We start from the raw sequence: 26,514 nt of genomic DNA, 5'->3' as shown, positions 1-26,514 counted from the left end.
AACAGTGGGTTAACTGCCTTGTTCAAGGGCAGAACAATAGATTTTACCTTGTCAGCTCTGGGATTCGATCTTGCAACCTTTCGGTTACTAGTCCAACGCTCTAACCACTAGGCCAGGAAAATTGGAATAAGAACTAGAATTGACTGAATTGAAATGTAAATTCACCCAAACCCTGTTGCTGAGCTGGAACCTTAAGTTCTCGTAGTTGGTTTGTGTTTTTGTGAAATGAAATCTCTTCTGACTGCATCCCTGCACCACTCCACTGTCTGTGGACAGTCCCACCCACAGCCTTGCATGTCATTCCCAATGTCACCTAACCACAACCAGGAAGGTCACTCACTCTGTTTCTGTGTCACTACTGTGGTGTAAAGAAGAGTAGTTCAGGAGACAGTCGCCTTATATGTGTATTACTGTCGGAAGCACAGAACGGTTTGGGGGGGGGGGGTTACCTCATAGTTTCGTTTTTAGTTTTGTTCCTCAAATGGCATCCATTTTAATTTACATTGAATGAGTACTACCTTAATGCCATATATTGTCAAAAGGGAAGCCGGTGATACATCGACTACCTATAAAACCAGTAATGTTAAATATAATTTTTGACTGTATTATTGATTTATTTATTATTTTCATTGACTGAATCAGAATAATGGGAAGTGCCTTGTTTGGAATTATGCCGTTTCCTCATCTTAGATATACAACGATGCGTGCACTGAAATTAAGCTACAGATTGACGGACCCCATTACTGAGATGCTGAATTTAGGTATTATTTGAAGTAGAATCTGAAGTTGGTGTCTGTTAGGATTGCAATATTTATGGTAACTTTCCCAAAATTCTGGGTTTTTCCGTAAATATCAGTTGGAGGATTCCCAGTTGGAAGATTCCCTCACTGATTATTCCCCTTGTCCAACCAGGATTTTCTGGAAAACCTGGACATTTTTTGGAAAGTTACCAGAAATGTTGAAACCCGAGTGTCTAGCGTGTCCTGTTCAATCTGATTCTGCATGATTTCACACCCATTGTCTGCACATACTGTAGATGCACATAGTCACCACTACTGACCGATGCCCATGTCCTCCCTATTGGAACTATACTACGACCATTACCATGTTATTGTTGCATCTTTGAATAACTAAATAATGTAGAATTTAAACCTACTTTTTAAAACACAATGGACTTGTTATCAGATAGTCATCATCATATAAATGTTCTTCTGACCTATATAGTTACCTAGCAACTGAGCAGAATACCTCCTAATTTGTATGGTTTTGGTTTGTATCTGTAAATGTCTTATTTGATCAGTGTCCTTACATTTCAATAAAGGGATGAAATCATCCGTTTTACTTTTGTTTGTATACTGTATATAAGCATGAGATCCAAACGTAGTAGATACGCATGAGATCCATACGTAGTTTAATCTACTACACTTCTAGATTAAGCACAGTTTACAGAAACATTGGGAGATTGGTTGGGATAGCAGCAATGTTTCATTGTGTGCATTTGTCTTGTTATTATGACATTCAAATTGTTAAGGCATTCCTGCATGTTTGTTGCAAGCCAGTGCATTAGCAAAAATGTATAACTTTCTTGCTTGCATGGACAACACCATATAAATACTGTAAATAGATAGTATGTCATAATTAATAAAAACCTATAGAAGTAATATTGATAGTCACATTTCAATTAGAATTACACCCTTATTTCTAATGTCTCCATACTGTAAATAAGTGGGCAATTACTTGTAAGTACTGTATACAGTACAGTACACTTCAAAGAGCCAAGCATACGCTTTAAAGAGCTAATAAAGTGCTAAACGGGGGTTCTGAGATGTATCCAGGATAGGGCTCGGCTTCCCGTTCACAGGCTCTAAGAAATGTTTTAGAACAGGGTAGAACTTTAATGTATATAATATTTTAGATCAATTACCAACAATTTTCTTACGACTGGTTTATGCTTGCCCTACAAAGGCAAAACTCAGTAACTACAAATTTGGTCAAAAATCTTTGATCTGTTGAAATGGCCAGGTATATTATCTAAAGAAATTTGAAGATGTTTTTGTTATTGTATGCGTAGGATAAAAAGTTCACAACAAATAAACATTTTTGCATTTAATGATCGTCCCTGTACAGTTTTAGTTGTTAGTGAGAGATTCAGTCTTTCAAAACAAGGACCCGCTTCACTTCAGTAATAATAATTACAAACGTGTGGGTTCTTATATTTAAAAACATCCAGTGGAAAATGTACAACAGCACATCATGCTTCTGTCTGATTTGTGTGTAGTATTAACTAATTTCCACCATACTGCTCTACAAAGTCAAAATGCTGTATCTACACCATTTTTTTACTGCAAAATCTGACTTCAAAGTAGTTTTCTGTCTAGACAGATGGCAATTTCTGATACTCCATGATATATTCTGATCAACTGGCTTGTTCTTGTGTCAGGAAACGAAATACCACATTAAATCAGAAAAGTACATGTTCTAAAATGCTGGAAGTGGGCCTATTTTATTCCAACTGCTTCTTTTAGACAGCCAGCACATCAGTATGTACTGTAGGTGTCAGAAATCAATGTAAAAGATGTGGTTTCCTACTATACCTATGACTTCCAATAAATCAGCATTTGTCAGCTGAATTTAATGGGAAAAGGCATGTGGACAAAGGGCGTTATTTTAACAATGTTCTCAGATGTTTTGGGCCTTAACTTTGTACACTACGTTATGAGGACCCTCCGGGCAGAGGAGTCAATGTAAGGGTTTTCTTTAAACTGTTGCGTGTTCTTGTTATGTACATTTAACAGTATCGTGGTAGAGTATGTCATTGGAAATATGATGAGGGGTATATACAGTGTATTTGTGTACAGTCACATTAAAACTAGAATTAGACTTGGTTGGGACATTATGGTTGGGGAAGGGGTATCAATACAGAATGATAATTTCTGTAATTTGAACTGAAAGTGTTTGTGAAAGACATACCACACAAAAGCTTTGACTAAATTAAATGTAAAAATTAAATTTTGCCTTTACAGTTAATTAATTGTCCACGAGGCCTGTCTGCATTGCTCAACCGTTGTATTTATGCCATAAGATTTCTGGCATAACATTCATCCAAAATATCTTTGACTAATTTCAAATGAGTCTATCCTAGTCATTGAAACAACAATGCTAGTGTCCATTATTACTTCTCGATGATCATACTATAACAGTGCAAGAAACAATTATTATAGTTAAACCAAGGGGCTGATGTTGTGAATAGCTAATAATGTTAGGAACAGAACAGATTATAGTAGATGTTGAGAGTTGTTATGTGAAGTTGAAATCTAAACAGATGATTTGGTTCATCTGAATCAGGGCATTTCAGATTTTTTTCCCATTCCTTCTCTTTTTCTGATGTAAGTTAGTGAACCATTTAGTTGACATGATAGTTATCACTTTGAAAATAATTTATCTTGTTCACGCTGACGATCGATCTCAAGCTCCAAAGGCTAGCAATTCCAATCAAATAAAACAAACAAAGAAAATGGTTCAAAAGAGAAAAAAAATAACTGAAACCTGTTTAAAACACTTAACATTTTAAAAGTACAGTGTATGTAAAAAAAAAATGTATATGATTGAAAATAAACTAACTTTGAACTTGGGAATGAGTATGCTTTTTTTATCTTGAGAATGTTTCTATCTGTGTGTGTGTGCACACTATTGTCGTTGGCCTTACAGTGCTGCCTCCTGTTCATCTCCCATATCTCCCTTAGAAACAGGGCGGAGTTGGCATGACAACAAAGTTTCTTGTTGAGTTTGGTATGGCCCAAATAGCACCCAGTGTTGTTGCGGAGACCTTATCATGAGTCATGACTGCAGTGAAATTCTACATGACCACTGAGTCACGGTAATCTTCTCTGCACATGCGTTAGTAGTACCCAGCTCGCTAACAATCATCAGGTTGCTAATGGCCTGGTGCTCAGGGCTCTATTGTCACTCTAACCACTCTGACATCATCAAAACATCATCTTAGTCCATGCCCCTCTGACATTGCTCGTCCATATATGAAAGAAGTTCAACAACAGGTTGAAACTGAGTGGAAAACAGGTTTTGAAACATCCACAAAAAACATAACACAATGAAACAGCAGAAAAACAAACAAATTGGTCTAGCCTAAATTTTGAATAGCCTAGAAAAAGGGAATTTTTTTATATTTTCATAATTAATAGGCTGACACATTACCTTTAGCAACAGAATATCTCCCCATCGTGCGTTTCTCATCCCCTCTCTCCATTCGTTTCTCCAGTGGGTCTGTCAACAGTTTAATGAAATATGTTTAGTTGTGAAAACATGTTACTATCGATGTTCCCATACAGATTTCACTTGGTTTCCCAAATTAAGCACTGGGTAGCTGCAGGAACAGGGTTGGAGAGCCCATGGTCAGCGAAATAACAGGAGTAACAGGAGTAGCCCTGACATTAGTGAAAAACGTAATGGTGGGAAAGTGGCCTCCTTTCGCTATTCCAGGGCATATGGATGACGTCTTTTTTGTTCATGCCCATTTCATAATGGGTCATATTAGGGGGGTGCTCCCTCTGCTGTTTCCTGAAGTCCACAATCATCCTTTGTTTTGTTGACGTTGAGGTTATTTTCCTGGCACCACACTACAAGAGCCCTCAACCTACAGGGAGGAGGTGAGGGCTCTGGGAGTGTGGTACCAGGAATATTCCACACTCCCAGAGCCCTCAGCTCCTCCCTGTAGGCTAAGGGCTCTGGGAGTGTGGTGCCAGGAAAATGACCTCTCACTCAATGTCAACAAAACAAAGGAGATGATTGTGGACTTCAGGAAACAGCAGAGGGAGCACCCCCCTATCCACATTGAAGGGACAGCAGTGGAGAAGGTGGAAAGCTTCAAGTTGGTCCACACACACAGTCCACCCGCAACAGTGCCTCTTCAACCATAAGAGGCTGAAGAAATGTGGCTTGGCACCTAAAACCCTCAAACTTTTACAGATCCACAATTGGGAGCATCCTGTCGGGCTGTATCACCGCCTGGTACAACTGCAGCCTCCGCAACTGCAGGGCTTTCCAGAGGGTGGTGCGGTCTGCCCAACGCTTCACAGGGGGCAAACTACCTTCCCTCCAGGACACCTACAGCACCTGATGTCATAGGAAAGCCAAAAATGTAATCAAGGACAACAACCACCAAAGCCACTGCCTGTTCACCCCGCTATCATCCAGAAGGCGAGGTCAGTAGAGGTGTATCAAAGCTGGGGCCGAGCGACTGAAAAACATTAAGGCCATCAGACTGTTAAATAGTCATCACGAGCACATTAGAGGCTGCTGCCTATATACATAGACTGCCACTTTAATAAATGGATCACTAGTCACTTTAATAATGTTTACATATCTTGCATTACTCATCTCACATGTACATATATGCTGTATTCCATACTATTCTACTGTATCTTAGTCCATGCCCCTCTGACATTGCTCGTCCATATATTTATATATTCTTAATTCCATTCCATTACTTAGATTTCTGTGTATTCTGTATATGTTGTGAAATTGTTAGAAATTACTTGTTAGATATTACTGCGCTGTCGGAGCTAGACACACAAGCATTTCGCTACACCCGCAATAAAATCTGCTAAACACGTGTTTGTGACCAATAAGATTTGACTTAAAGACGAGATTAAGAATTGAGAAACGTCTGATGGGTGAACATATGATCACTTGATGAGAGAACAGTGTGTGCAACCTGAGACAAGGAACAGAGCGCAAGCTTTATTTGCAACTTTCCAAAATCATCAATAGCCGATAGATGCATCATGCAGCCCATATATCTTTTGATTTCTAAGGCATTCTATAGTTTGTATCATTCATGGCTAAAGTTGCGAAATAACTCTAAATCTAGCATATAGGACCTGTTTCAAATACTCAGTATAGCCAATTCATATGCGTACTCTTGCTCCGGAATGGGAAAAATATCCTCTCTATTTTATTCAGTTAAGTTCAGTTATATTCTTCTTACTTTAAAATCATATAATATAAAATGGCACGGGACTTAAGCATATCGTATTTGCTAAATGAATAAGTCTATGGCATGGCGCATAGCCAGATAACATGCAGTAGGCCAACTCATATTCTGTTCTTCTGAAATATTTTTTTTTCTTTAGACCTGCCTAAAATAAATAATGGTTTTATGGTGATGGTGTTTATTCAATTGATTTATTCAACTTTTTTTTAAAGTAGATGTTCCAAAGGCGTGCATCAGTGGCTTGTATGCTTGGAGGCCTAGAGAACGTGGTTATGTTAATTAACGGTCAATTCCTGTGAGACCAGAAGGCTTTTGCATGACAATAACAGGCTGACAAAATGGCATACCGCCACAGCCTTTTCAACCTTTGTTATCCTTAATAGAACCAACCTAGGAGTGTTGGGAGTGTTTAGCCCATTAACATGTGGCCAAGCGAGGAGTGATAGGGCTCTATTCAATCTGTATTGCTGAAGCGTTACAGATTGTGCAATAGAAATGTAAAGGTAATTTCTGACTGAGACTGCATATGCAACACTTAGTACCTTGAATGCGGTCTCCGCTAATGGGGCCTTTAAATTTCAATCGCGCTGCAAAGCTGAACTTCAGTACCAGTCAAAAGTTTGGACACCTTCTCATTCAAGGCTTTTTCTTACTTTTACTATTTTCTACATTGTAGAATAATAGTGAAGACATCTAAACTATGAAATAACACATATCCTGTAGTAACCAAAAAGGTGTTAAACAAATCTAAATATATTTTAGATTTGAGATTGTTCAAAGTAGCCACCCTTTCCCTTAATGACAGCTTTGCACACACTTGGCATTCTCTCAACCAAAGTTGAAGCACAAGCACTCTGCTACACCCGAAATAACATCTGCTAAACACGTGTATGTAACAAATAACATTTGATTTGATTTAGAAAGTGTGTCCCCTCAGGCCTGGAGCGAAGCAAAAGTCATTCCTCTACTTAAGAATAGTAAAGCTGTCATGCTGGTATAAAGGATTTTGGAGACAGGTGCAGGAATACACCCAAAACAAACATGTATACAAAAACACTGGGCTGTACCCAAACAAAAGAGCGAGGGTAAATCTTGTTGACCGACACGGGACGATACCCATAATACACAGTATATAAAGCACGTAGCATAACAGCTGCACCAACGCATAGGTACTCACACCACCAACAGACATGGAAACAATAATCGACCCCACCATGGTGAACAAAGGTCACATTTTTACAAATACAATCAGTGGGAATAGGGGCAAGGTGTGTGCAATGAAAGTTTCAGGGGGATCTGTGACAAAAGACCCCTTTACTGGCTCAAATATCTGACCAAGCAGCCTGTTATCAACCCTTAGTAAACTTTTTACTTTCAGCATGCCTATAGGGAAGGACATTTAACAAGCACAGCACATAGCACAAATGACCAATGGTTGACTGAGAGAAATTGATGATAAAAAGAATGTGTGTGTGTTCTGTGTTATTATGACTTAGAAGTGTCAACCTGATCAAATCCTTCTAGTAGGACATTCAGTGATTGGCTTTGGAAAAAATTACTATCAACAGTGTACAGTGTAAAGGATATCAAATACTCAGATCTGGATTGAAAAATAGGCTAAATCATGAGAAGTTACAAATCTAGGCTTTGTCTACACTCAAGTTAAATAAAGGATGCAGGACATGAGCTCTAGGACCATGCCTCAGGACTACCTGGCCTGACGACTCCTGGCTGTCCCTGTCCCCAGTCTACCCGGTCTTGCTGCTGATCCAGTCTCTGCTGTTTCTGTCTGCAGCTATTGGAACCCTGACCTGCTCAGGGCTCACCGGAGGTGCCACCTTGTCCCAGACCTGCTGTTTGATCCTGTCTCCTTCTACCGGACCTACACGTCTCAACCTCTAAATGCTCAGCTATGAAGAGCCAACTGGCATTTACTCCTAAGGTGCTGAACTATTGCACCCTCTATAACCACTGATTATTATTTAACACTGCTGGTCATCTATGAAAGTTCTTCACATCTTGAAGAACGATCTACCCTAAATGGCTGTACTCTTTGATAATCTCCATCAGCACAGCCAGAAGAGGATTGGACACCTCTCAGAGACTGGTTCCTCTAAGTTTCTTCCTAGGTTCCTGCCTTTCTTAGGGAGTTTTTCCTAGCCACTTTACTCCTACACATGCATTGCTTGCTCGTTGGGGTTTTAGGTTGGGTATCGGTAAAAGCACTTTGTGACAACTGCTGATGTAAAAGGGGCTTTATAAATACATTTGATAGAGTTCTTGTATATGCTTCTATTCATGTCAGTAACTCTAAATATGATATCTTACATTTCCTCAATAGGAAGTTGTACCTTAAGCCAACACTTTTTCCTGGTCTTTCCTGCTGGGGACAGGGGGCTTCAGGTTTGGCAATGGAGGGCCTAGAGAATTGGAATATTAACAATAATTAGTGCCCACATTTATGAATGAACAAAATTCAATTTGGGTTGGTGTGTATCTCATCTGATTGAGAATTGCTGATGATATACTGTATGTCTATTTTTAAAAAAAATGATATGCCACCGAACCACACAATTCTATCTAGTGACAGTGCACACAACCGTTCACTTATTTTACCAGGTCAAAAATAACATCAATAACATCAGACCTGGAAAAGAGGTCAGAGCTCTCAAGTAAAAGGCATATCCATTGCAGCAGCTATGGTATGGATAAATACAATGGGACACCACCACAGCTGCATGAATGTGTGATCTTTCTATAATATTAGCTAATTTAACAATTTCCAGACCCAACAAATAACAGAAGAGTAGGAAGGCTATTGTTGCTGTATTTTAGCCTACTGTACCCCACCCCATCAACCAACTACTAGCTAGTGACAAGGCTATGTTGTTATCATTTAATAATAATGTTGTACTGTAGCCTACTGCATCCCATATCAACCAACTTACCAACTAGTAGTGACAAGGCTATATAGTTGTCATTCAGTAATACTGTAATGATAATGTTCCTTACTGTACACCACATTAACCATCTAGCTAGCTAGTGATACAGGCTTTTTAACAAAATATATATCTAGCTAGCTAGCATGATTGCATATAAAACAACTTTACAGATGATTACAAAGTACAAAAGCTCTGTTGCTCTTGGGAACTAGATGGAGGCATCCAAATAGTAAGGGAACACCCCCCTGAAATGGACAAAAGTGAATGGGAAGTCATTGGCACTGGACAAACCATATACACGGTGTGCAATACCACTCAATTCGGCGTCGTTTCGTTCAAAGTTGATTGCAAATGCCATATGGCAAATGCCAGGTGTAACACTTTTAAAAAAACAGGTGGCGAGCGTGCTCCACCGTGGTTTTTCATATTGCAAATGCAACACAAGTCAACATACAAAAGCAAAATTTTGAAAAAGTGAAAAAAAAATTCAAAAACCTAGCAACACCTTAAAAAGGTGCTTTCTGGACCGTTTTTCGAAATACTTTCGATTTTTTTGTCAATTACATATGTGTAAGAACTGTATGAATATACTTTGTCCAATTTTATTGTCATATTTTTTTATTTTTTTACTTGTGCACAAGGCATATGTTTTGTCCATTTGCAATATGATTTCATAGGAAGTCAAAAGTCAAAAATAGCAGAAATTTTGGAAAAACTTCACACACCCTTAAAAAAGTGCTTTCTGGACCGTTTTTCAAAATTCTTTAGATTTTGTGTCAATTACACATGTATAAGAACTGTATCAACATACTTCTGTCTTCTTCTTTTTTTTTTACTTGTGCATAAGGCATATGTTTTCTCCATTTGCAATATGATTTCATAGGAAGTCAAAAGTCGAAAATGTAAGCTTTTTTTCAAAAACGTATCACCCCCTTAAAAAAGTGCTTTCTGGACCGTTTTTCGAAATTCTTTCAGTTTTTGTCAATTAATCATGTGTAAGAATTGTAGAATATACTTTTGTCAACTTTTATTATCATAATTTATTATTATTTTTTACTTGTGCATAAGGCACATGTTTTGTCCATTTGCAATAAGATTTCATAGGATGTCAAAAGTCAAAGTCAAAAGTCACTTTTTTGGGGCCAAATGCCATAAGAAATATCCAAATGCAATATGAAAGATTTGAAAATGCCAAATCAGGATGTTATGTCCATTTGCCATGTACCATCACGAATTTGACATGCTCAAAAATCCTGCAGAAATGCAAAATTGACTGGCCCGATGAACTCGGGATGGCTGGGCAGTGATTCTGGTTCCTCTCCATCGCTCGTTAGGGTTGATTTCAGAATGTCACTTTGGTGATGGTACCTCACTGTTTAAACATATTGCAAATGGACAATAGTCACCAGCAAGTCATCGTCCATCAGTCAATTAGATATCATTCTGACACCAAACTGATACAAACTGACACCAAACCCACTTTTTCCAACTCGTTTAGTAGCCAACTATCACATACTTCAGAGCTGGCCCAAAATTCACAACGCCTTTGTTCAAACCATAATAAAAACGTAAAACACGTACAGTGCCTTGCGAAAGTATTCGGCCCCCTTGAACTTTGTGACCTTTTGCCACATTTCAGGCTTCAAACATAAAGATATAAAACTGTATTTTTTTGTGAAGAATCAACAACAAGTGGGACACAATCATGAAGTGGAATGACATTTATTGGATATTTCAAACTTTTTTAACAAATCAAAAACTGAAAAATTGGGCGTGCAAAATTATTCAGCCCCTTTACTTTTAGTGCAGCAAACTCTCTCCAGAAGTTCAGTGAGGATCTCTGAATGATCCAATGTTGACCTAAATGACTAATGATGATAAATACAATCCACCTGTGTGTAATCAAGTCTCTGTATAAATGCACCTGCACTGTGATAGTCTCAGAGGTCCGTTAAAAGCGCAGAGAGCATCATGAAGAACAAGGAACACACCAGGCAGGTCCGAGATACTGTTGTGAAGAAGTTTAAAGCCGGATTTAAACATCCCAAGGAGCACTGTGCAAGCGATAATATTGAAATGGAAGGAGTATCAGGCCACTGCAAATCTACCAAGACCTGGCCGTCCCTCTAAACTTTCAGCTCATACAAGGAGAAGACTGATCAGAGATGCAGCCAAGAGGCCCATGATCACTCTGGATGAACTGCAGGGATCTACAGCTGAGGTGGGAAACTCTGTCCATAGGACAACAATCAGTTGTATATTGCACAAATCTGGCCTTTATGGAAGAGTGGCAAGAAGAAAGCCATTTCTTAAAGATATCCATAAAAAGTGTTGTTTAAAGTTTGCCACAAGCCACCTGGGAGACACACCAAACATGTGGAAGAAGGTTCTCTGGTCAGATGAAACCAAAATTGAACTGTTTGGCAACAATGCAAAACGTTATGTTTGGCGTAAAAGCAACACAGCTCATCACCCTGAACACACCATCCCCACTGTCAAACATGGTGGTGGCAGCATCATGGTTTGGGCCTGCTTTTCTTCAGCAGGGACAGGGAAGATGGTTAAAATTGATGGGAAGATGGATGGAGCCAAATACAGGACCATTCTGGAAGAAAACCTGATGGAGTCTGCAAAAGACCTGAGACTGGGATGGAGATTTGTCTTCCAACAAGACAATGATCCAAAACATAAAGCAAAATCTACAATGGAATGGTTCAAAAATAAACATATCCAGGTGTTAGAATGGCCAAGTCAAAGTCCAGACCAAGTCAAAATCCAATCGAGAATCTGTGGAAAGAACTGAAAACTGCTGTTCACAAATGCTCTCCATCCAACCTCACTGAGCTCGAGCTGTTTTGCAAGGAGGAATGGGAAAAAATGTCAGTCTCTCGATGTGCAAAACTGATAGAGACATACCCCAAGCGACTTACAGCTGTAATCGCAGCAAAAGGTGGCGCTACAAAGTATTAACTTAAGGGGGCTGAATAATTTTGCACGCCCAATTTTTCAGTTTTTGATTTGTTAAAAAAGTTTGAAATATCCAATAAATGTCGTTCCACTTCATGATTGTGTCCCACTTGTTGTTGATTCTTCACAAAAAAATACAGTTTTATATCTTTATGTTTGAAGCCTGAAATGTGGCAAAAGGTCGCAAAGTTCAAGGGGGCCGAATACTTTCGCAAGGCACTGTAGTTACGTTCTAGCTGCGGGTCCAGTCCTGACACTATGTGTAGGTCTATGTGAGGCGACCCCGAATCCCAAGTTTCGGCTCGATAGGTCATTTGGTGCCCGAGCAAGACCCTAATTGGTGCTGAAAACCACTTTTTTCCATGCCTTGCTACGGGGTCCTTGAATGAGCAATCGGACAGAAACGTTGGGGTCCGTCTATATGGGCCAAGGCGGTCGTAATGCACCTAGTCTTGCGACTCTGGGACATTTCTAAATGTCGTCATTTTCGTGATGCAAAAATGAATTTAAGTTATTGCAAATGTACGAGGCTGTTTCTCGGTCCGAGAACCTTCTAGAGCCACGTAACTCACCACACACTATCGACCTGAGGTCTAGAACAAGTTTCTAAAGTTTCGGATCTCTAGGTCTGACGGTTCTTTAAAAGTTCCAACAAGGTTAACTAATGCAGGCAGTGTATGTCTCTACGCACCCCAATGTGTCCCTCCTTCGAAGTTGTGTGTGTGTGTGATTTAGTTTTTCTTTGAAATTTTATGGGAAAAATGACTGATTTACAGTTCATGGGGGTTGCCTAATCACACATATGAAGTTTTGGACAGATCTGACTTTTTTAACCCTTCGAAACAGCCCCTGTGACACCAATTATGGCACTTCCGGTTGGCACAGGAAGCTATAATTAAACACATATCCTCATTGGGGTATGCTTCTTTACGTTAAGAACTGACTGATTTACACCTGACTATTTCTATCAAACTGCAGGTAGGGTATGGATATACACTTTTAGGGTGATTTTAACCACTTCCGATTGGTCCAGGAAGCGACACAGGTAGACCTCATAGTGGCCTGATGGACTGTCATCGAAGACAGGTTCATACGGCATTCATAACCCACATAGGCTTCAGGTTGACTTTAGAGGAGCAGGCAATATATTCCTATGGGGAGAGATGTCATTGTAATCTGTGAGATAAAAAAAAACTGATTTATTGTTAACCTGTTAGATCTCTAGGGGCGCTATTTCATTTTTGGATAAAAAACGTTCCCGTTTTAAGCGCGATATTTTGTCACGAAAAGATGCTCGACTATGCATAGTTTTGGAAAGAAAACACTCTGAAGTTTCAGAATCTTCAAAGATTTTGTCTGTAAGTGCCCCAGAACTCATTCTACAGGCGAAACCAAGATGATGCATCAACCAGGAATTAGCAGAATTTCTGAAGCTCTGTTTTCCATTGTCTCCTTATATGGCTGTGATTGCGCAAGGAATGAGCCTACACTTTCTGTCGTTCGCCCAAGGTCTTAGCAGCATTGTGACGTATTTGTAGGCATATCATTGGAAGATTGACCATAAGAGACTACATTTTCCAAGTGTCCGCCTGGTGTCCTGCGTGGAATTCGGTGCGCAATTGCCAGCTGCTTGTACTTTACCATTTGATTCAGGGGAGAAACCATGTGTCCAAGAACGATGTATCAATGAAGAGATATGTGAAAAACACCTTGATGATTGATTCTAAACAACGTTTGCCATGTTTTCAGTCGATATTATGGAGTTAATTTGGAAAAAAGTTCGCTTTTTGAGGACTGAATTTTCAGGTTTTTTTTGGTAGCCAAATGTGATGTATAAAACGGAGCTATTTCTAATACACAAAGAATCTTTTTGGAAAAACTGAGCATCTGCTATCTAACTGAGAGTATCCTCATTGAAAACATCAGAAGTTCTTCAAAGGTAAATGATTTTATTTGAAGGCTTTTATGTTTTTGTTGAAATGTTGCGTGCTGGATGCTAACGCTAATGCTAACGCTAAATGCTTTGCTAGCTAGCTACTTTTACACAAATTATTGTTTTCCTATGGTTGAGAAGCATATTTTGAAAATCTGAGATGACAGTGTTGTTTACAAAAGGCTAAGCTTGCGAGATGGCATATTTATTTCATTTCATTTGCGATTTTCATGAATAGTTAACGTTGCGTTATGGTAATGAGCTTGAGGCTGTAGTCACGATACCGGATCCGGGTTTGGGAGATCAGAGAGGTTAAGGGTTAATGCCACATGGTCAAGGTTAGGCTTGCACGGATCGGGAGGACCTCATGAACGTACCTGAGGTCGAATTGTGCTTCTCACCCTAACGGTTCTCTCACTGTCACTCAAAAGCAAATGACGTTGGGGGGGCAGGCTTCATTTTGGGCCTACTTTTCTCATGGTCGCTGCGCTTAGACCGAGCGAGCTACGGTCAAGCGGGATATCTCGTTGAACTCGGCACGGCCTAGAGATTATGGTAACGCCATTGCCTGCTCTCTGTGTCTTTAATCACCGCACTTTGTCACTCCATCCTTGCTGTGTGTGTGTGAGAGCTTTTCTTTGACATCTGTTGGGAGAAATTACTGATTTACAGTTCAGGAGGGTTACCTAGTGTTGGGAAATAATCAGAATTAGTTTGTAACATATGTAAGATGTTTTATATTCATCATATGTTTGTAAGTTACTTCTCTTCAGAATGTTATTTTTGTATAATACTGTGGCGGGGTTGCAGTATCTGTTCTATGTCAAGACTAAGTTGCTTGGGCCGGAGAGAGGGGAGAGGTCAAGCGTGTATCTCTTGGCTCCACAATGTCTGTGTGCCAGTCAGTGTGTCTCTGTGATCTTGTCAAGATAGGATGTATTTGATATATGGCTGTTGATATGGAGGATTTGTTTATGGTTCTGAGTTTGAGAAAATAACATAGTTTAGGAGACAAAGCTGAACGATAAATTATGCCTATGCTATCTCACTATGTGTGTCTTTGCTATAAAGGATCTCAGTTGAAATGTGTGAGGGACTTTCAGAGAATTCATTGATAGACACTGAATTGATCTGAGAGTCAGAGGGTTGTGATAGAGCTCATATAATTAAAGATGGACTTTGTGATAACTAACTCTGACTTGTGTGTGGTTTGCTCACATGATTTGGTAAATAGAGGAAATTCCCACGACACTAGTCACACATATGAAGTTTTGGAAAGATGTGACTTTTTTTAACCCTTCAAAACAGACAGTGTGACCCAATTAAAGGCACTTCCAGTTGACACAGGAAGCTATAAGTAAACACATATTTTTCTTAGGGTATGCTCTTACAGAATCCTGAGTTTAAAGTCTTTATGTTAAGAATTGACTGATCTACACAGGTTAAATACAGTGATTTTCATAATGACAGGTTATGTGTTTCAAAACACTTTTAGGGTGAATTTAATCACTTCCGGTTGTTCCAGGAAGCTTAGAATCGACACAGGTAGACCTCATAGTATCCTGATGGACTGTCATCGAAGACAGGTTCATAAGGCATTCATAACCCACATAGGCTTCAGGTTGACTTTAGAGGAGCAGGCAATGTATTCCTATGGGGAGAGATGTCATTGTAATCTGTGAGATCAAAAAACCCTGTTTTACTGTTAAGGGTTAATGCCACACGGTCAAGGTTAGGCTTGCACAGATCGGGAGGACCTCAGGATCGTACCTGAGGTCGAATTGTGCTTCTCACCCTAATGGTTCTCTCACTGTCACCCAAAAGCAAATTACATTTAGGGCCAGGCTTAATTTTGGGCCTACTTTTTTTCACGGTCGCTGCACTCACAGCGAGCTACGGTCAAGCGGGGCATCTCGTTGAACTCGGCACGGCCTAGAGAATATGGAAATGCCATTGCAGGCTCTGTGTGTCTTTAAGCACCGCACTTTGTCACTCCATCCTTGCTGTGTGTGTGTGTTTGAGAGCTTTTCTTTGACATCTGTTGGGAGAAATGACTGACTTACAGTTCATGAGGGTTGACTAATCACACATATGAAATTTTGAAAAGATTTGACCTTTTTAACCCTTCGAAACAGCACCTATGACACCATTTCAAGGCACTTACAGGTTGGAGTCTGTTTGATTGAGTGTGTGGACAGGTGTCTTTTATACAAGTAACGAGTTCAAACAGGTGCAGTTAATACAGGTAATGGAGGGCTTCTTAAAGAAAAACTAACAGGTCTGTGAGAGCCGGAATTCTTACTGGATGGTAAGTGATCAAATACTTATGTCATGCAATAAAATGCAAATTAATTACTTAAAAATCATAGAATGTGATTTTCTGGATTTTTGTTTTAGATTCCGTCTCTCACAGTTGAAGTGCACCTTTGATAAAAAGTACAGACCTCTACAAGCTTTGTAAGTAGGAAAAGCTGCAAAATCGGCAGTGTATCAAATACTTGTTCTCCCCACTGTAGCTTTGACCTACCACAGTAGCTATGTTGGTATTGCATTTCAAACTATGTGTAGGCAGGTTGCTTAGGATTCAAACATTCTTAAACAGCCTAATTCATACTCTTAGAGGATGTATCCACAGTAATGTGATTTGTATTGCATACAAGGTAAAGTATTGGATTCTTCACAAACCATAGTAAGACATTAACCCATTATGCTACCTTTTTCATGCTTTTTTTAGTAAATGAGTGTGAGCTTTGCTTTTATACTTACAAGACCATCAGGCTTGATTGAGCTGTGTTGTAGTAATGTGGTGCATGCCTGTATTTCCTTAAACCTTTATTTTAGAAAAACGTCATTAAAAACATAACAATCATAATAACATCCTTTCTTCGTAAGTACAGTACTTTCGGAAAGTATTCAGACCCCTTGACTTTTTCAGCATTTTGTTAGGTTGTTCTACGAAGCATGGTCGACTACATTTAGTTTACATTCGGTTACTGTTTACATATTCTGTATCACATGCAATGCGTCAAGAGATTGAAAATACAAGTGACATAACCTACCTCTCCTGTGGATACCCTATCTCCGTCTCCTATCGCCAAAAGGACCAACAGTATGGCAAAGTAAGTGTAAATATAATTCTATTCAACATTGTGGCTTGTAGAGGCTATTGCATATTTTCTGGGGTGACTTCGGTCAGGCAGAAAATGCATGGAGCAACCATGGTAACAGTCTGATATTTAGGCCTTGTCACGACTCCGACCGAAGGTGGCTCCCCTTCCCGTTCGGGTGGCGCTCTGCGTTCGTCGTCGCCGGCCTACTAGCTGCCACTGATTATTTTCTCCCCCTCCTTATGTGTTTATTGAGTACACCTGTTTTGAGTTGGTTATAATTAGTGAGGCTTTATTAGTCAGCCGGCCCGCCTGGTTCTTTGTGCGGGATTGATTATTGTAACCCTGGTGTTTGCATTAGATGTACATGTTAGTGTATTTAGTGCTAGACTGTTTTCGTTTCCCTGTGTCTGGGGCATTTGGTTTGAGCACCCGTAAGTGGGGGGACCGTAGTTCACCGTGTGTGCATTAAAAAAGCACTTTATTGAACTCTGCTTTCCTGCGCCTGATTTCACCCTCACGACACCCAGGACCTTACAGGCCTATAAGGGTTTTAAAATCACATTGATGAGTGACGTGACTGTGTTTTTGTATGTGATTGCCTCTACATGCACTAATGAGAGAGAAATTCACTGTGCTTGGAAAGGAAACATTCAATGTGCCAGTGCATGAGAGGGCATGTGAGACATCCCACTGGGTACAAACTGGTTGCATCAACATTGTTTAAATGTACTGTGACATGAAATCTACGAGGAGAATTACATTGGATTTGAAAATAATCCATCAACATAAACTGTTGTTTTGAGGGTTTAATTTCAACCACATGATTAGGTCATCGTTGTAATGAATTTTCAACATAGACAAACCTTGTATAAAACATATTGAATTTGTACCTTTGAAACAACATCTGATCTTCAACGTTATATCCAACATCAGAAAAAAAACAATAGGCTGGGCAACACCTCCTACTGGATAGTTGATCTATCTACAGAGTTTTAAGCAAGCCTAGCTCTGATATTTATCACTGACTACTACCAATGTGGTATCGTGAGAGATCTCTTACTAACTAAATATTTTCACTGTTGCTATTGAAATAATTCCAAAGGCTAGGTTTAGCAGAGCAAATTAAATGGAACCATATTTTCTAAGTCATATATCATCAATGATACTATTTAAGCCTAAATAGCATTTGCAAAGTCATCAACAGCTATTGTTTTAATTCAACCCAGGGTTCAACTAAAAATAGACAATACACATGGGCCTAGAGTTTCAAGCTTTGGTTGATTTCGAATTTAATCTTCAAGTTAACTATTAATATGTTGGATTCACATCTCCAGGAATAGGACTAAATCAAATCAAACGTTATGTAATCCTATTTTTTTACTTCGATTTTTTTTAGAGATGGAGACGTGAATCCAACATCCAACACTAACTTCAAATAGAAATCAACCAAAGCTTGAAACCCTACACCTATATGTATTGTCTATTTTTAGCTAAATTTAAAACAATAGCTGTTGATGACTTCACAAATGCTATATAGGCCTTAATAATATCATTGATGATTTATGACAAACCTACCCTTTGGAATGACTTCGATAGCAACGTTGAATATATTTAGTTATTAAGAGATCTATCAATAATCATTCTCATGATAGCACATTTGTGGTAGTCAGTGACAAATATCAAAGCTGGGCATGGTTAAAACTAGGGAAAGGAGAATGAGAAATGGATAGCTGTAGATATATTAACTCTCCAGTAGGAGGTGCTGCCCAACCTATGGTATTTTCTCTTGAAGTGGATATAATGTTGAAGATCTCACATTGTTTCAAAGGTACAAATTGACATTTCACCCTCAAAACAAAAGTTGAAGACTTTTCCACATAGATTCCAAGTCACAATACGTTGAAAAATTACTTTGAAACAACGTTGATTCAACCAGTTTGTGCCCAGTCAGTATTCACAATTTCAATCTCAAGCTATCCAACAAACTCACCAACTCACCAAGCTTCTAAATCACACATGCATAGTACTAGGATAATTCTCTGATCCTTTGATTGGCTGGACGACATATCAGTTCATACTGTAAAAGCTTTGATTGGTTGGAAGACGTCCTCCGGAAGTCGTCATAATTATGGAAGCGAGTGAGGAGCACAAGCCTTCTAGGTTTTGTATTGAAGTCAATGTAGCCAGAGTAGGACAGAAAATAGCTGTGTTCTGGCTACACCATGATGCTACCCTAGAGGATTGCAAAACACTGTGCTTTAATCAGGTATTTGATTACTTGAAAATATTTAGCATAGTTTTCTCTAAAAAGTATAACTTTTTAATTTTTCTGATTCACTGTGTAGGATAGCCCACCCCTGTCACAGCTACACAGAACAAAAAATATAAATGCATATATAAGGAAATTCATTAGACCCTAATCTATCGATTTCACATGACTGGGAATAGACAGATATGCATATGTTGGTCCCAGATACCTTACAAAAAGTAGGGGCATGGATTAGAAAACCAGTCAATATCTGGTGTGGATATTGGCAGGAACTGGAACAACGCTGCCGTACACGTCGATCCAGAGCATTCCAAACATGCTCAATGGGTGACATCTGAGTATGCAGGCCATGGAAAAACTGAGGCATTTTCAGCTTCCAGAAATTGTGTACAAATCCTTTTGACATGGGGCAGTGCATTATCATGCTGAAACATGAGCGATGGTGACGGAAGAATGGCACGACAATGGGCTTCAGGATCTCGTCACGGTATCTCTGTGCATTCAAATTGCCATCGATAAAATGCAGATGTGTTTATTGTCTGTAGTTTAAGCCTTCCCATACCACAACCCCGCTGCCACAATGAGGCACTCTGTTCACAATGTTGACATCAGCAAACCGCTTGCACACACAACGCCATACACACTGTCTGCCATCTGCCTGGTACAGTTGAAACCGGGATTCATCCATAAAGAGCGCACTTCTCAAGCATGCCAGTGGCCATCGAAGGTGAGCATTTTCCCACTGAATTTGGTTATGATGCCGAACTGCAGTCAGGTCAAGATCCTGGTGACGACGATGAGCACGCAGATGAGCTTCCCTGAGACCGTTTCTGACAGTTTGTGCCGAAATTATTTGGTTGTGCAAACCCACAGATTCATCAAATGTCTGGGTGGCTAGTCTCAGACGATCTCAGACGAGGTGAAGAAGCCAGATGTGGAGGTCCTGGGCTGGTGTGGTTACACGTGGTCTGCGGTTGTGAAACCGGCTGGATGTACTGCCAAATTCTCTAAAACAACTTTGGAGGCAGCTTAAGTTAGAAAAATCGACATTCAATTCTATGGCAACAGCTCTGGTCAACATTCCTCCAGTCAGCATGCCAATTGCACGCTCCCTCAACTTGAGACATCTGTGGCATTGAGGTGTGTGACAAAACTGCACATTTTAGAATGGCCTTTTATTGTCCCCAGCACAAGGTGCAGCTGTGTAATGATGATAATAATCCTGCTGTTTAATCAGCTTCTTGATATGCCTCACCTATCAGATGGATGGATTATCTTGGAAAAGGAGAAATGCTCACTAACAGTGACAAATTTGAGAGAAATTAGCTTTTTGTTTGTATGGACATTTTTGGGGATCTTTTTATTTCTGCTCATGAAACATGGGACCAACACTTGACATGTTGCGTTTACATTTTGTTCAGTATACTTTAGGATCTTTATTCTCTCATTGTAAATAATAATAAGGAAATAGGTGCCATGATCATGACTGGGAACCGGCCTCAAGGCTAACACAGACTCTCTCTGCTCAAAACAACAATCTACTGCACATATGTTTTTTGTGCTCTAGGTTCAGACAGCCTCACAGCAACATGTACCGTACTGGCATTCCTATGGTACCTGTTTAGTTTCATAGTGAAAATACAGAAGTCTCCTTTGGGACCACGTTTCTGCAACGGCAACTTAAATATAAGACACTGACATACATGTGGTTCCCCATACAATGTTTTAAAGATGGGACTGTCAATATAAAGACCCATGTCTTCATGGGTCTTTAGTGGGACAACAGAAAATGAACTTCAAGTTCTGATATTGCTTATTCATACATTATTGTTAGTCAATTGACAACTTTTTTCATTTTACTTTTTCTTTGCATCACTTATTCAGGGCTTTACAGTGTGTTTCCTATGCCCTGTGACCCTCAAACTCAACTCTGGACCTTGAAGCCAGTTCCACTGAATTTGTTCATTGTTCAACTCTAATCAGGGAGTGATAGTATAACGCCCTCTAAAGGGGCAAAACTGCATCACAGTGGAGAGGTTATGTGCGACAAACCTGTGCATTGAAACTGTAGTATAGTCAATCACCCAGTAGACGGCAGTGGAGAGATACAGATGAATAAAGTCAAGACAGTGAGAGGAAAATGTCTGTGTCTGTAAAAATATTGCTAGCCTCCCAACTTCATGCTTGTCCACCAGGAAGACAAAACCAGACAGTGGACTGTAACTGATTGCCAAAAGCAGTTTTATTTCATAAATTTTCACCTGAACCAAAATTGTTTTTTAATTAAAAAACTTAGCTCTTCCTGCTCTTTTTCAATGTGGCTATTTCGATTCCACACACCCTATCTCTTTGTCCAAGATCCCTCGCTCTGACCTTCTTCTCCAATACGTTTTGAGGAGGCGAGGAGAGAGACTGTGAGGAATTGAGGAAAGATAAATTATGACCCACTGCTTCATGACAGGGAAGTATGCAGAACCTCCGGCTCCAAGGCCATTCTTTATTTTATATATTTTTTCTCATACTGGGAGTGGGTGTTCAAACAGACGACTTTGGGATGAACATATTTTTGTTACCCTGCAGCTTATTTGGAAAGATCTTTCTGATTTCTATGCGTTAGCCTACCTATTGTATTATGTGCACATCTTTGTCTCATTATTCACACACTCAGAATTTGCTTCTTCAGCCTACCTCTCCTCTTCCAACTGGGTTTGCGAGATCACGTGCGCTATGTTTGCCTATATGTGTGGTCTCAATGAAATAGCCTATGCATGGGCAGAGAATCACTTGGCAGTTATCTTTACAAGGAAATGTTATTAAATATGATTAGACCAGTGGTGTAGTGGAGGGTATACGCAGGCATACAACCTAGGCCTATAGCCTACCCACTTATTTTTTTCTGGGCATTGCGTATACTCACTTCTTAATCCCCACTGATCATACCAAAGTAGTTTAGTGGAGGTACAGGATTGTGGCTATAGACTAGTTTCAAGTAAAGTAAGACTTGCCTCCATAATATGAAGTAAAACATCCAGGTTTCAAACAATTAAGGAATAGAACAAATTTAGCAATACTAATGATAGGCCTAACCTTCTTCTGGTAGATGGAAAGGCTTTCCTAAAAACCTTCTCTATTAAAGGTTAACTACAATAGCTATAAAGTAGCCTATGCCTACCTGTCAGAATGATAACATGATTATTTGCATCACTACAGTTGCTATTTCATGTTCATACACCAACGCATGTGCTACAGAGGGTCTGAATGCTTATGTAAATAAAGTATTTATGTTTTTTATGTATAATCTTTTGGGAAAAAAATGTAAAAGCCTGTTTTCGCTTTGTCATTATGGGGTATTGTGTGTAGATTAATCTATTTAATCAATTGTAGAATAAGTCTGTAACGTAACAAAATGTGGAAAAGGTGAAGGGGTCTGAATACTTTCTGAATGCACTGTAGCCCTGGACAACCACACCTCATTCAGTTCATTGAAGGCTAGTTGATTAGTTGACAAGTTGACTCAGGTGTGATTGTCCAGGGTTACAATAAAAATGTGTACTGTTGGGGGCACTCGAGGATCAAGATTGGGAAACACTGATTTAGAACATCAAATTTTGAAAAAAAAGTGTGACTTTGAAAGTGAAAAAAATTTGAAAATATTTTCACATGTATCTGTTTCAATGGTAGGCCTACTATTAGTCTACTTGCACAGTATAGCTCGGGTTGGCCTGATGTGAAAGACCAATATGGGATTTAAAATGTTAGGTAATTCAGAGTGTTTGTCACTGTTTCTCACACGGCACATTTCCTTAGCCGGAAGTTTGGAAATATTTAAGATTTTTTTTTAGTATTCCCACTTCTCCAGGCAGCAATACACCACTGGATTGTACTATAGTTTACTACAGTGGCTGTAAATGAATATTGACAATGGAAAGAAAAGGAGGGCGCTGAACCAACGTGATTCGAGGTGCAAAAAAATAAGAAAAACGTTGCAAAGTAAAAGGCCCTTTTCATTTTCATTCAATATTGGTTACCTATTTATTTGTCTCTGCCTGCAAATCATCCTCCTAAAAGGTAGGCTATATCCTATGAGCAAAATGTAGCTCAAAAGAAAGTGCAAGTGTCCTCTCTCATCATTCTTCTTGCTTCAAGTTCAGTAGCCCACCAATTCACCCTGACCAACCACCCTACTTTCGTTTTTGCCTTAAGTAACCATCTGTCATATGCAACCATGCCAAACATAACATATCATATTAATTTGAGTGTCCCGAATGTACCTGCACTATGTGGCCATACTGTGAGATCAGGTCTTAATTAAATAGAGTCTATAGCCTATGAAGATAACAGGGCAGTTATCTTTCCAACACATTTTTCTTCATAAATATTATTAGGCGTTTAGTTTACTACATTGCCTATGAATAACTATTGATCACCCATATTTGTCTCCGTATGAAAATCAGCCCACTCCTAAAAGGTAGCTAAAGAGAAAATGCAAGTCTACAACTCAGCTCTCTTCAAACTGTGTCTATAATGGGACACGTGAGAATCTATGGTAATGTAACCTGTTTCTTAGGTTATTTTTGCGCATTTTAATATTGCCTATAGGCCGCGACAATGGCTGCCAAGTGAGCTGTGTCACATATGCCTAAAATAACATTGCGGAACTGTGGTTGGGTTCTGGACCAGTCCTTGCGGTAGCAGTTAGGAGTCGGACAGAAAGCCAGTGGGTGTGGGCCTGCTGCGTTGTGGGCGGAGCGATGAATTAAGTCAATCTGAAGTGGCCATACAGCATTTACTGCAAAGCAGCCTCCACATACATCAGGATTTTCATACTTCTTGACCTTAGATGAGCAGAACAGCTATTGAGAAGGAAGTTGTCAAGGAAGTGATGTGTTTGTAGAGGAGGTACAGTCCCAACCTACTTTCAAACCAATAATGGAGCTATTGTTAAAGCCAATGTATGCTTGATCCGCAAATGTGGTCGGTGGCTCCATATGGAGGCATAAAGAGGCCAAATTGAGCTCTGTACTGCATTGCGGTGCACTTCTGTAATGAGTGCGCTGAGAGTCTGGAAGCAAGTTCAGGGAGTGACTGTTTTAATAAAGAAAAGAAACAATGAACACGAAACACAAACAACGCGCCGACTTGAAAACAGAGTCAATAACACCTGAGGAAAGAACCAAGGGGAGTGACACATACAGGGAGGATCATGAGGCGCAGGTGCACGAGATGATGGTGCCAGGTGTGCGGGATAATCAGCAGCCTGATGACAGAGAGGCCGAAGAGGGAGTATAAGTGACAGCCTCCCAAATTTTGTAACAATGCGTAGGGCTCCGTATACCCCCACATTGACATGTAGGTGGGGGCGGGAGGTCCTGTATAAACACAAACTCACTTCCTTCACAACAGCTCAGATCAACAGCTCTGCGCTGCTCTGCAAAGCGCAAGAAGTATGAATGCCATAACTTCTGCAGAGCCCGTATCACCGTAAATGCTGCACTGCCAATGCAGATGTTGGATTGACCATGCAGCTCCTCTAATAAAGTTTGAGAGGCGCACAGGGCTGCAGTATGGAGGTTGATTTGGTTTCTGCATGCCGGCGGAGGCTCCACAATTGCATCACACCCTCCATACAAAGCCTCTGGCCACATTTTTGGATCAATCATAAATTGGCTTTTAATCAGTCCTGCACAGACCTCTATAGGGAGTCACAGGCAAGTTACATGCATATCCAGTGAGATCACTCCAGATCCAAGTCGAAATGTGATGTTTTTGAAGGTCCTCAAGACATAAGGAAACTCCCTGCAAAACCTTCCACTAGGGGCAAAAAGCTGGGATGGAACCCAGGTCTATAAAACAGGACTCTGCTGCTTAAGGGTTAAGGGTTGGGCAACAGAAACAACTCTAGGGTTAACTTCAGGCATTCATTCTGAGTGATTAACAACCCGGGCATTGATTCTGTTTGGTTAAATTAAGGATTAAGTATTGGGATAGGATTAATTAACTTCAGGCATTAATTCCAATAGGTTAAGAATTCAGGCATTAATTCTAATTGGTTAACAAGTCAGGCATCCATTCCGATTGGTTAAATTAAGGATAAGATGGGATAGGATTAAAACATATAAACTCCAAGGTTCACTTTAGGCATTTATTAAGACTTGCCTTTCCAACTCAATGGTGAGCACTATTACCATCAAGTAGGCTTGGGTTTTTCTAGGACAGGCAGTGCGGTGTCAACAAACACATCAAAATTTAAAGAAACATGGACAAACATATAATTTTGCGGTGAGACAGTGAGAGCTTGATGGTATTTTTATTTATTTATTATTTATTTTTTATTCTGTGCTATTGACTTGTTTATTGTTTACTCCATGTGTAACTCTGTGTTGTTGTCTGTTCACACTGCTTTGCTTTATCTTGGCCAGGTCGCAGTTGTAAATGAGAACTTGTTCTCAACTAGCCTACCTGGTTAAATAACGGTGAAATAAAAAATAAATAAATATAAGGGATGAACTTCTATTTGCACAGTCAAATAAATTCAGATGAAGAAGACCAGCTGTAAAGAACATTAACTAAAGTGTTCAACATAATACTGTTTTACAGCATTATAAACGTTTAATGCAAGTATATTTTTATCCAACAATCAAATAACATTCTTTATATGTCAAAATTCCATAGCCCTAATTTATTTGGAAAAGTATACATTTATGTAAAATCTTTACAATGTCAAGGCATCCAATTTATTTGATGTTTCATGGTGATATTATCATCAGCAGTTTATTTTGATAGCCATGTCGAGGTGTTGTGTATGCTTTTATGAAGACAGTGATTATAATATTGATGTTTGAATACAAGCTATAGCTCAATAGATGATTGAGGATGTTGTGTCGTTCTCTAAAATGGCATCCAAACCATAATTCCAGTTATGAAAGATTTGCACCAAAAGCGCGCTCTCTCACGCTCACTGGGCACACACACACACACACACACACACACACACACACACACACACACACACACACACACACACACACACACACACACACACACACACACACACACACACACACACACACACACACACACACACACACACACACACACACACACACACACACACACAACCAGAATTTAAACTCCCAGACCCACGGGAGTACAACATTTAGTGTCTTTATAAATCAACATATTTGCAAAATATAGCCAAGGCTAATTTAAATATGCATAAATACCAAGAAAATAGTTTCCCATTTCAATTCAAATAATTGTGAATAACAACATTTACACACAGA

General features: G+C 39.6%; 1 long non-coding RNA gene across 1 annotated transcript; it reads right to left on the bottom strand.

Moving 5' to 3' along the window:
* Positions 1-4,218: 4,218 nt before the first annotated feature.
* Positions 4,219-16,686, bottom strand: LOC118964526. Its single transcript, XR_005051582.1, has 3 exons — positions 16,619-16,686; positions 8,362-8,430; positions 4,219-4,281 (listed from the first exon to the last, which is right to left on the bottom strand). It is a non-coding gene; the product is annotated as an uncharacterized LOC118964526 (long non-coding RNA).
* Positions 16,687-26,514: the final 9,828 nt, after the last annotated feature.

Source organism: Oncorhynchus mykiss, chromosome 5 (assembly GCF_013265735.2).
Source record: "Oncorhynchus mykiss isolate Arlee chromosome 5, USDA_OmykA_1.1, whole genome shotgun sequence".
In the NCBI taxonomy this organism is placed as follows: Eukaryota; Metazoa; Chordata; class Actinopteri; order Salmoniformes; family Salmonidae; genus Oncorhynchus; species Oncorhynchus mykiss.
This window is presented reverse-complemented; position numbering and strand designations above follow the sequence as displayed.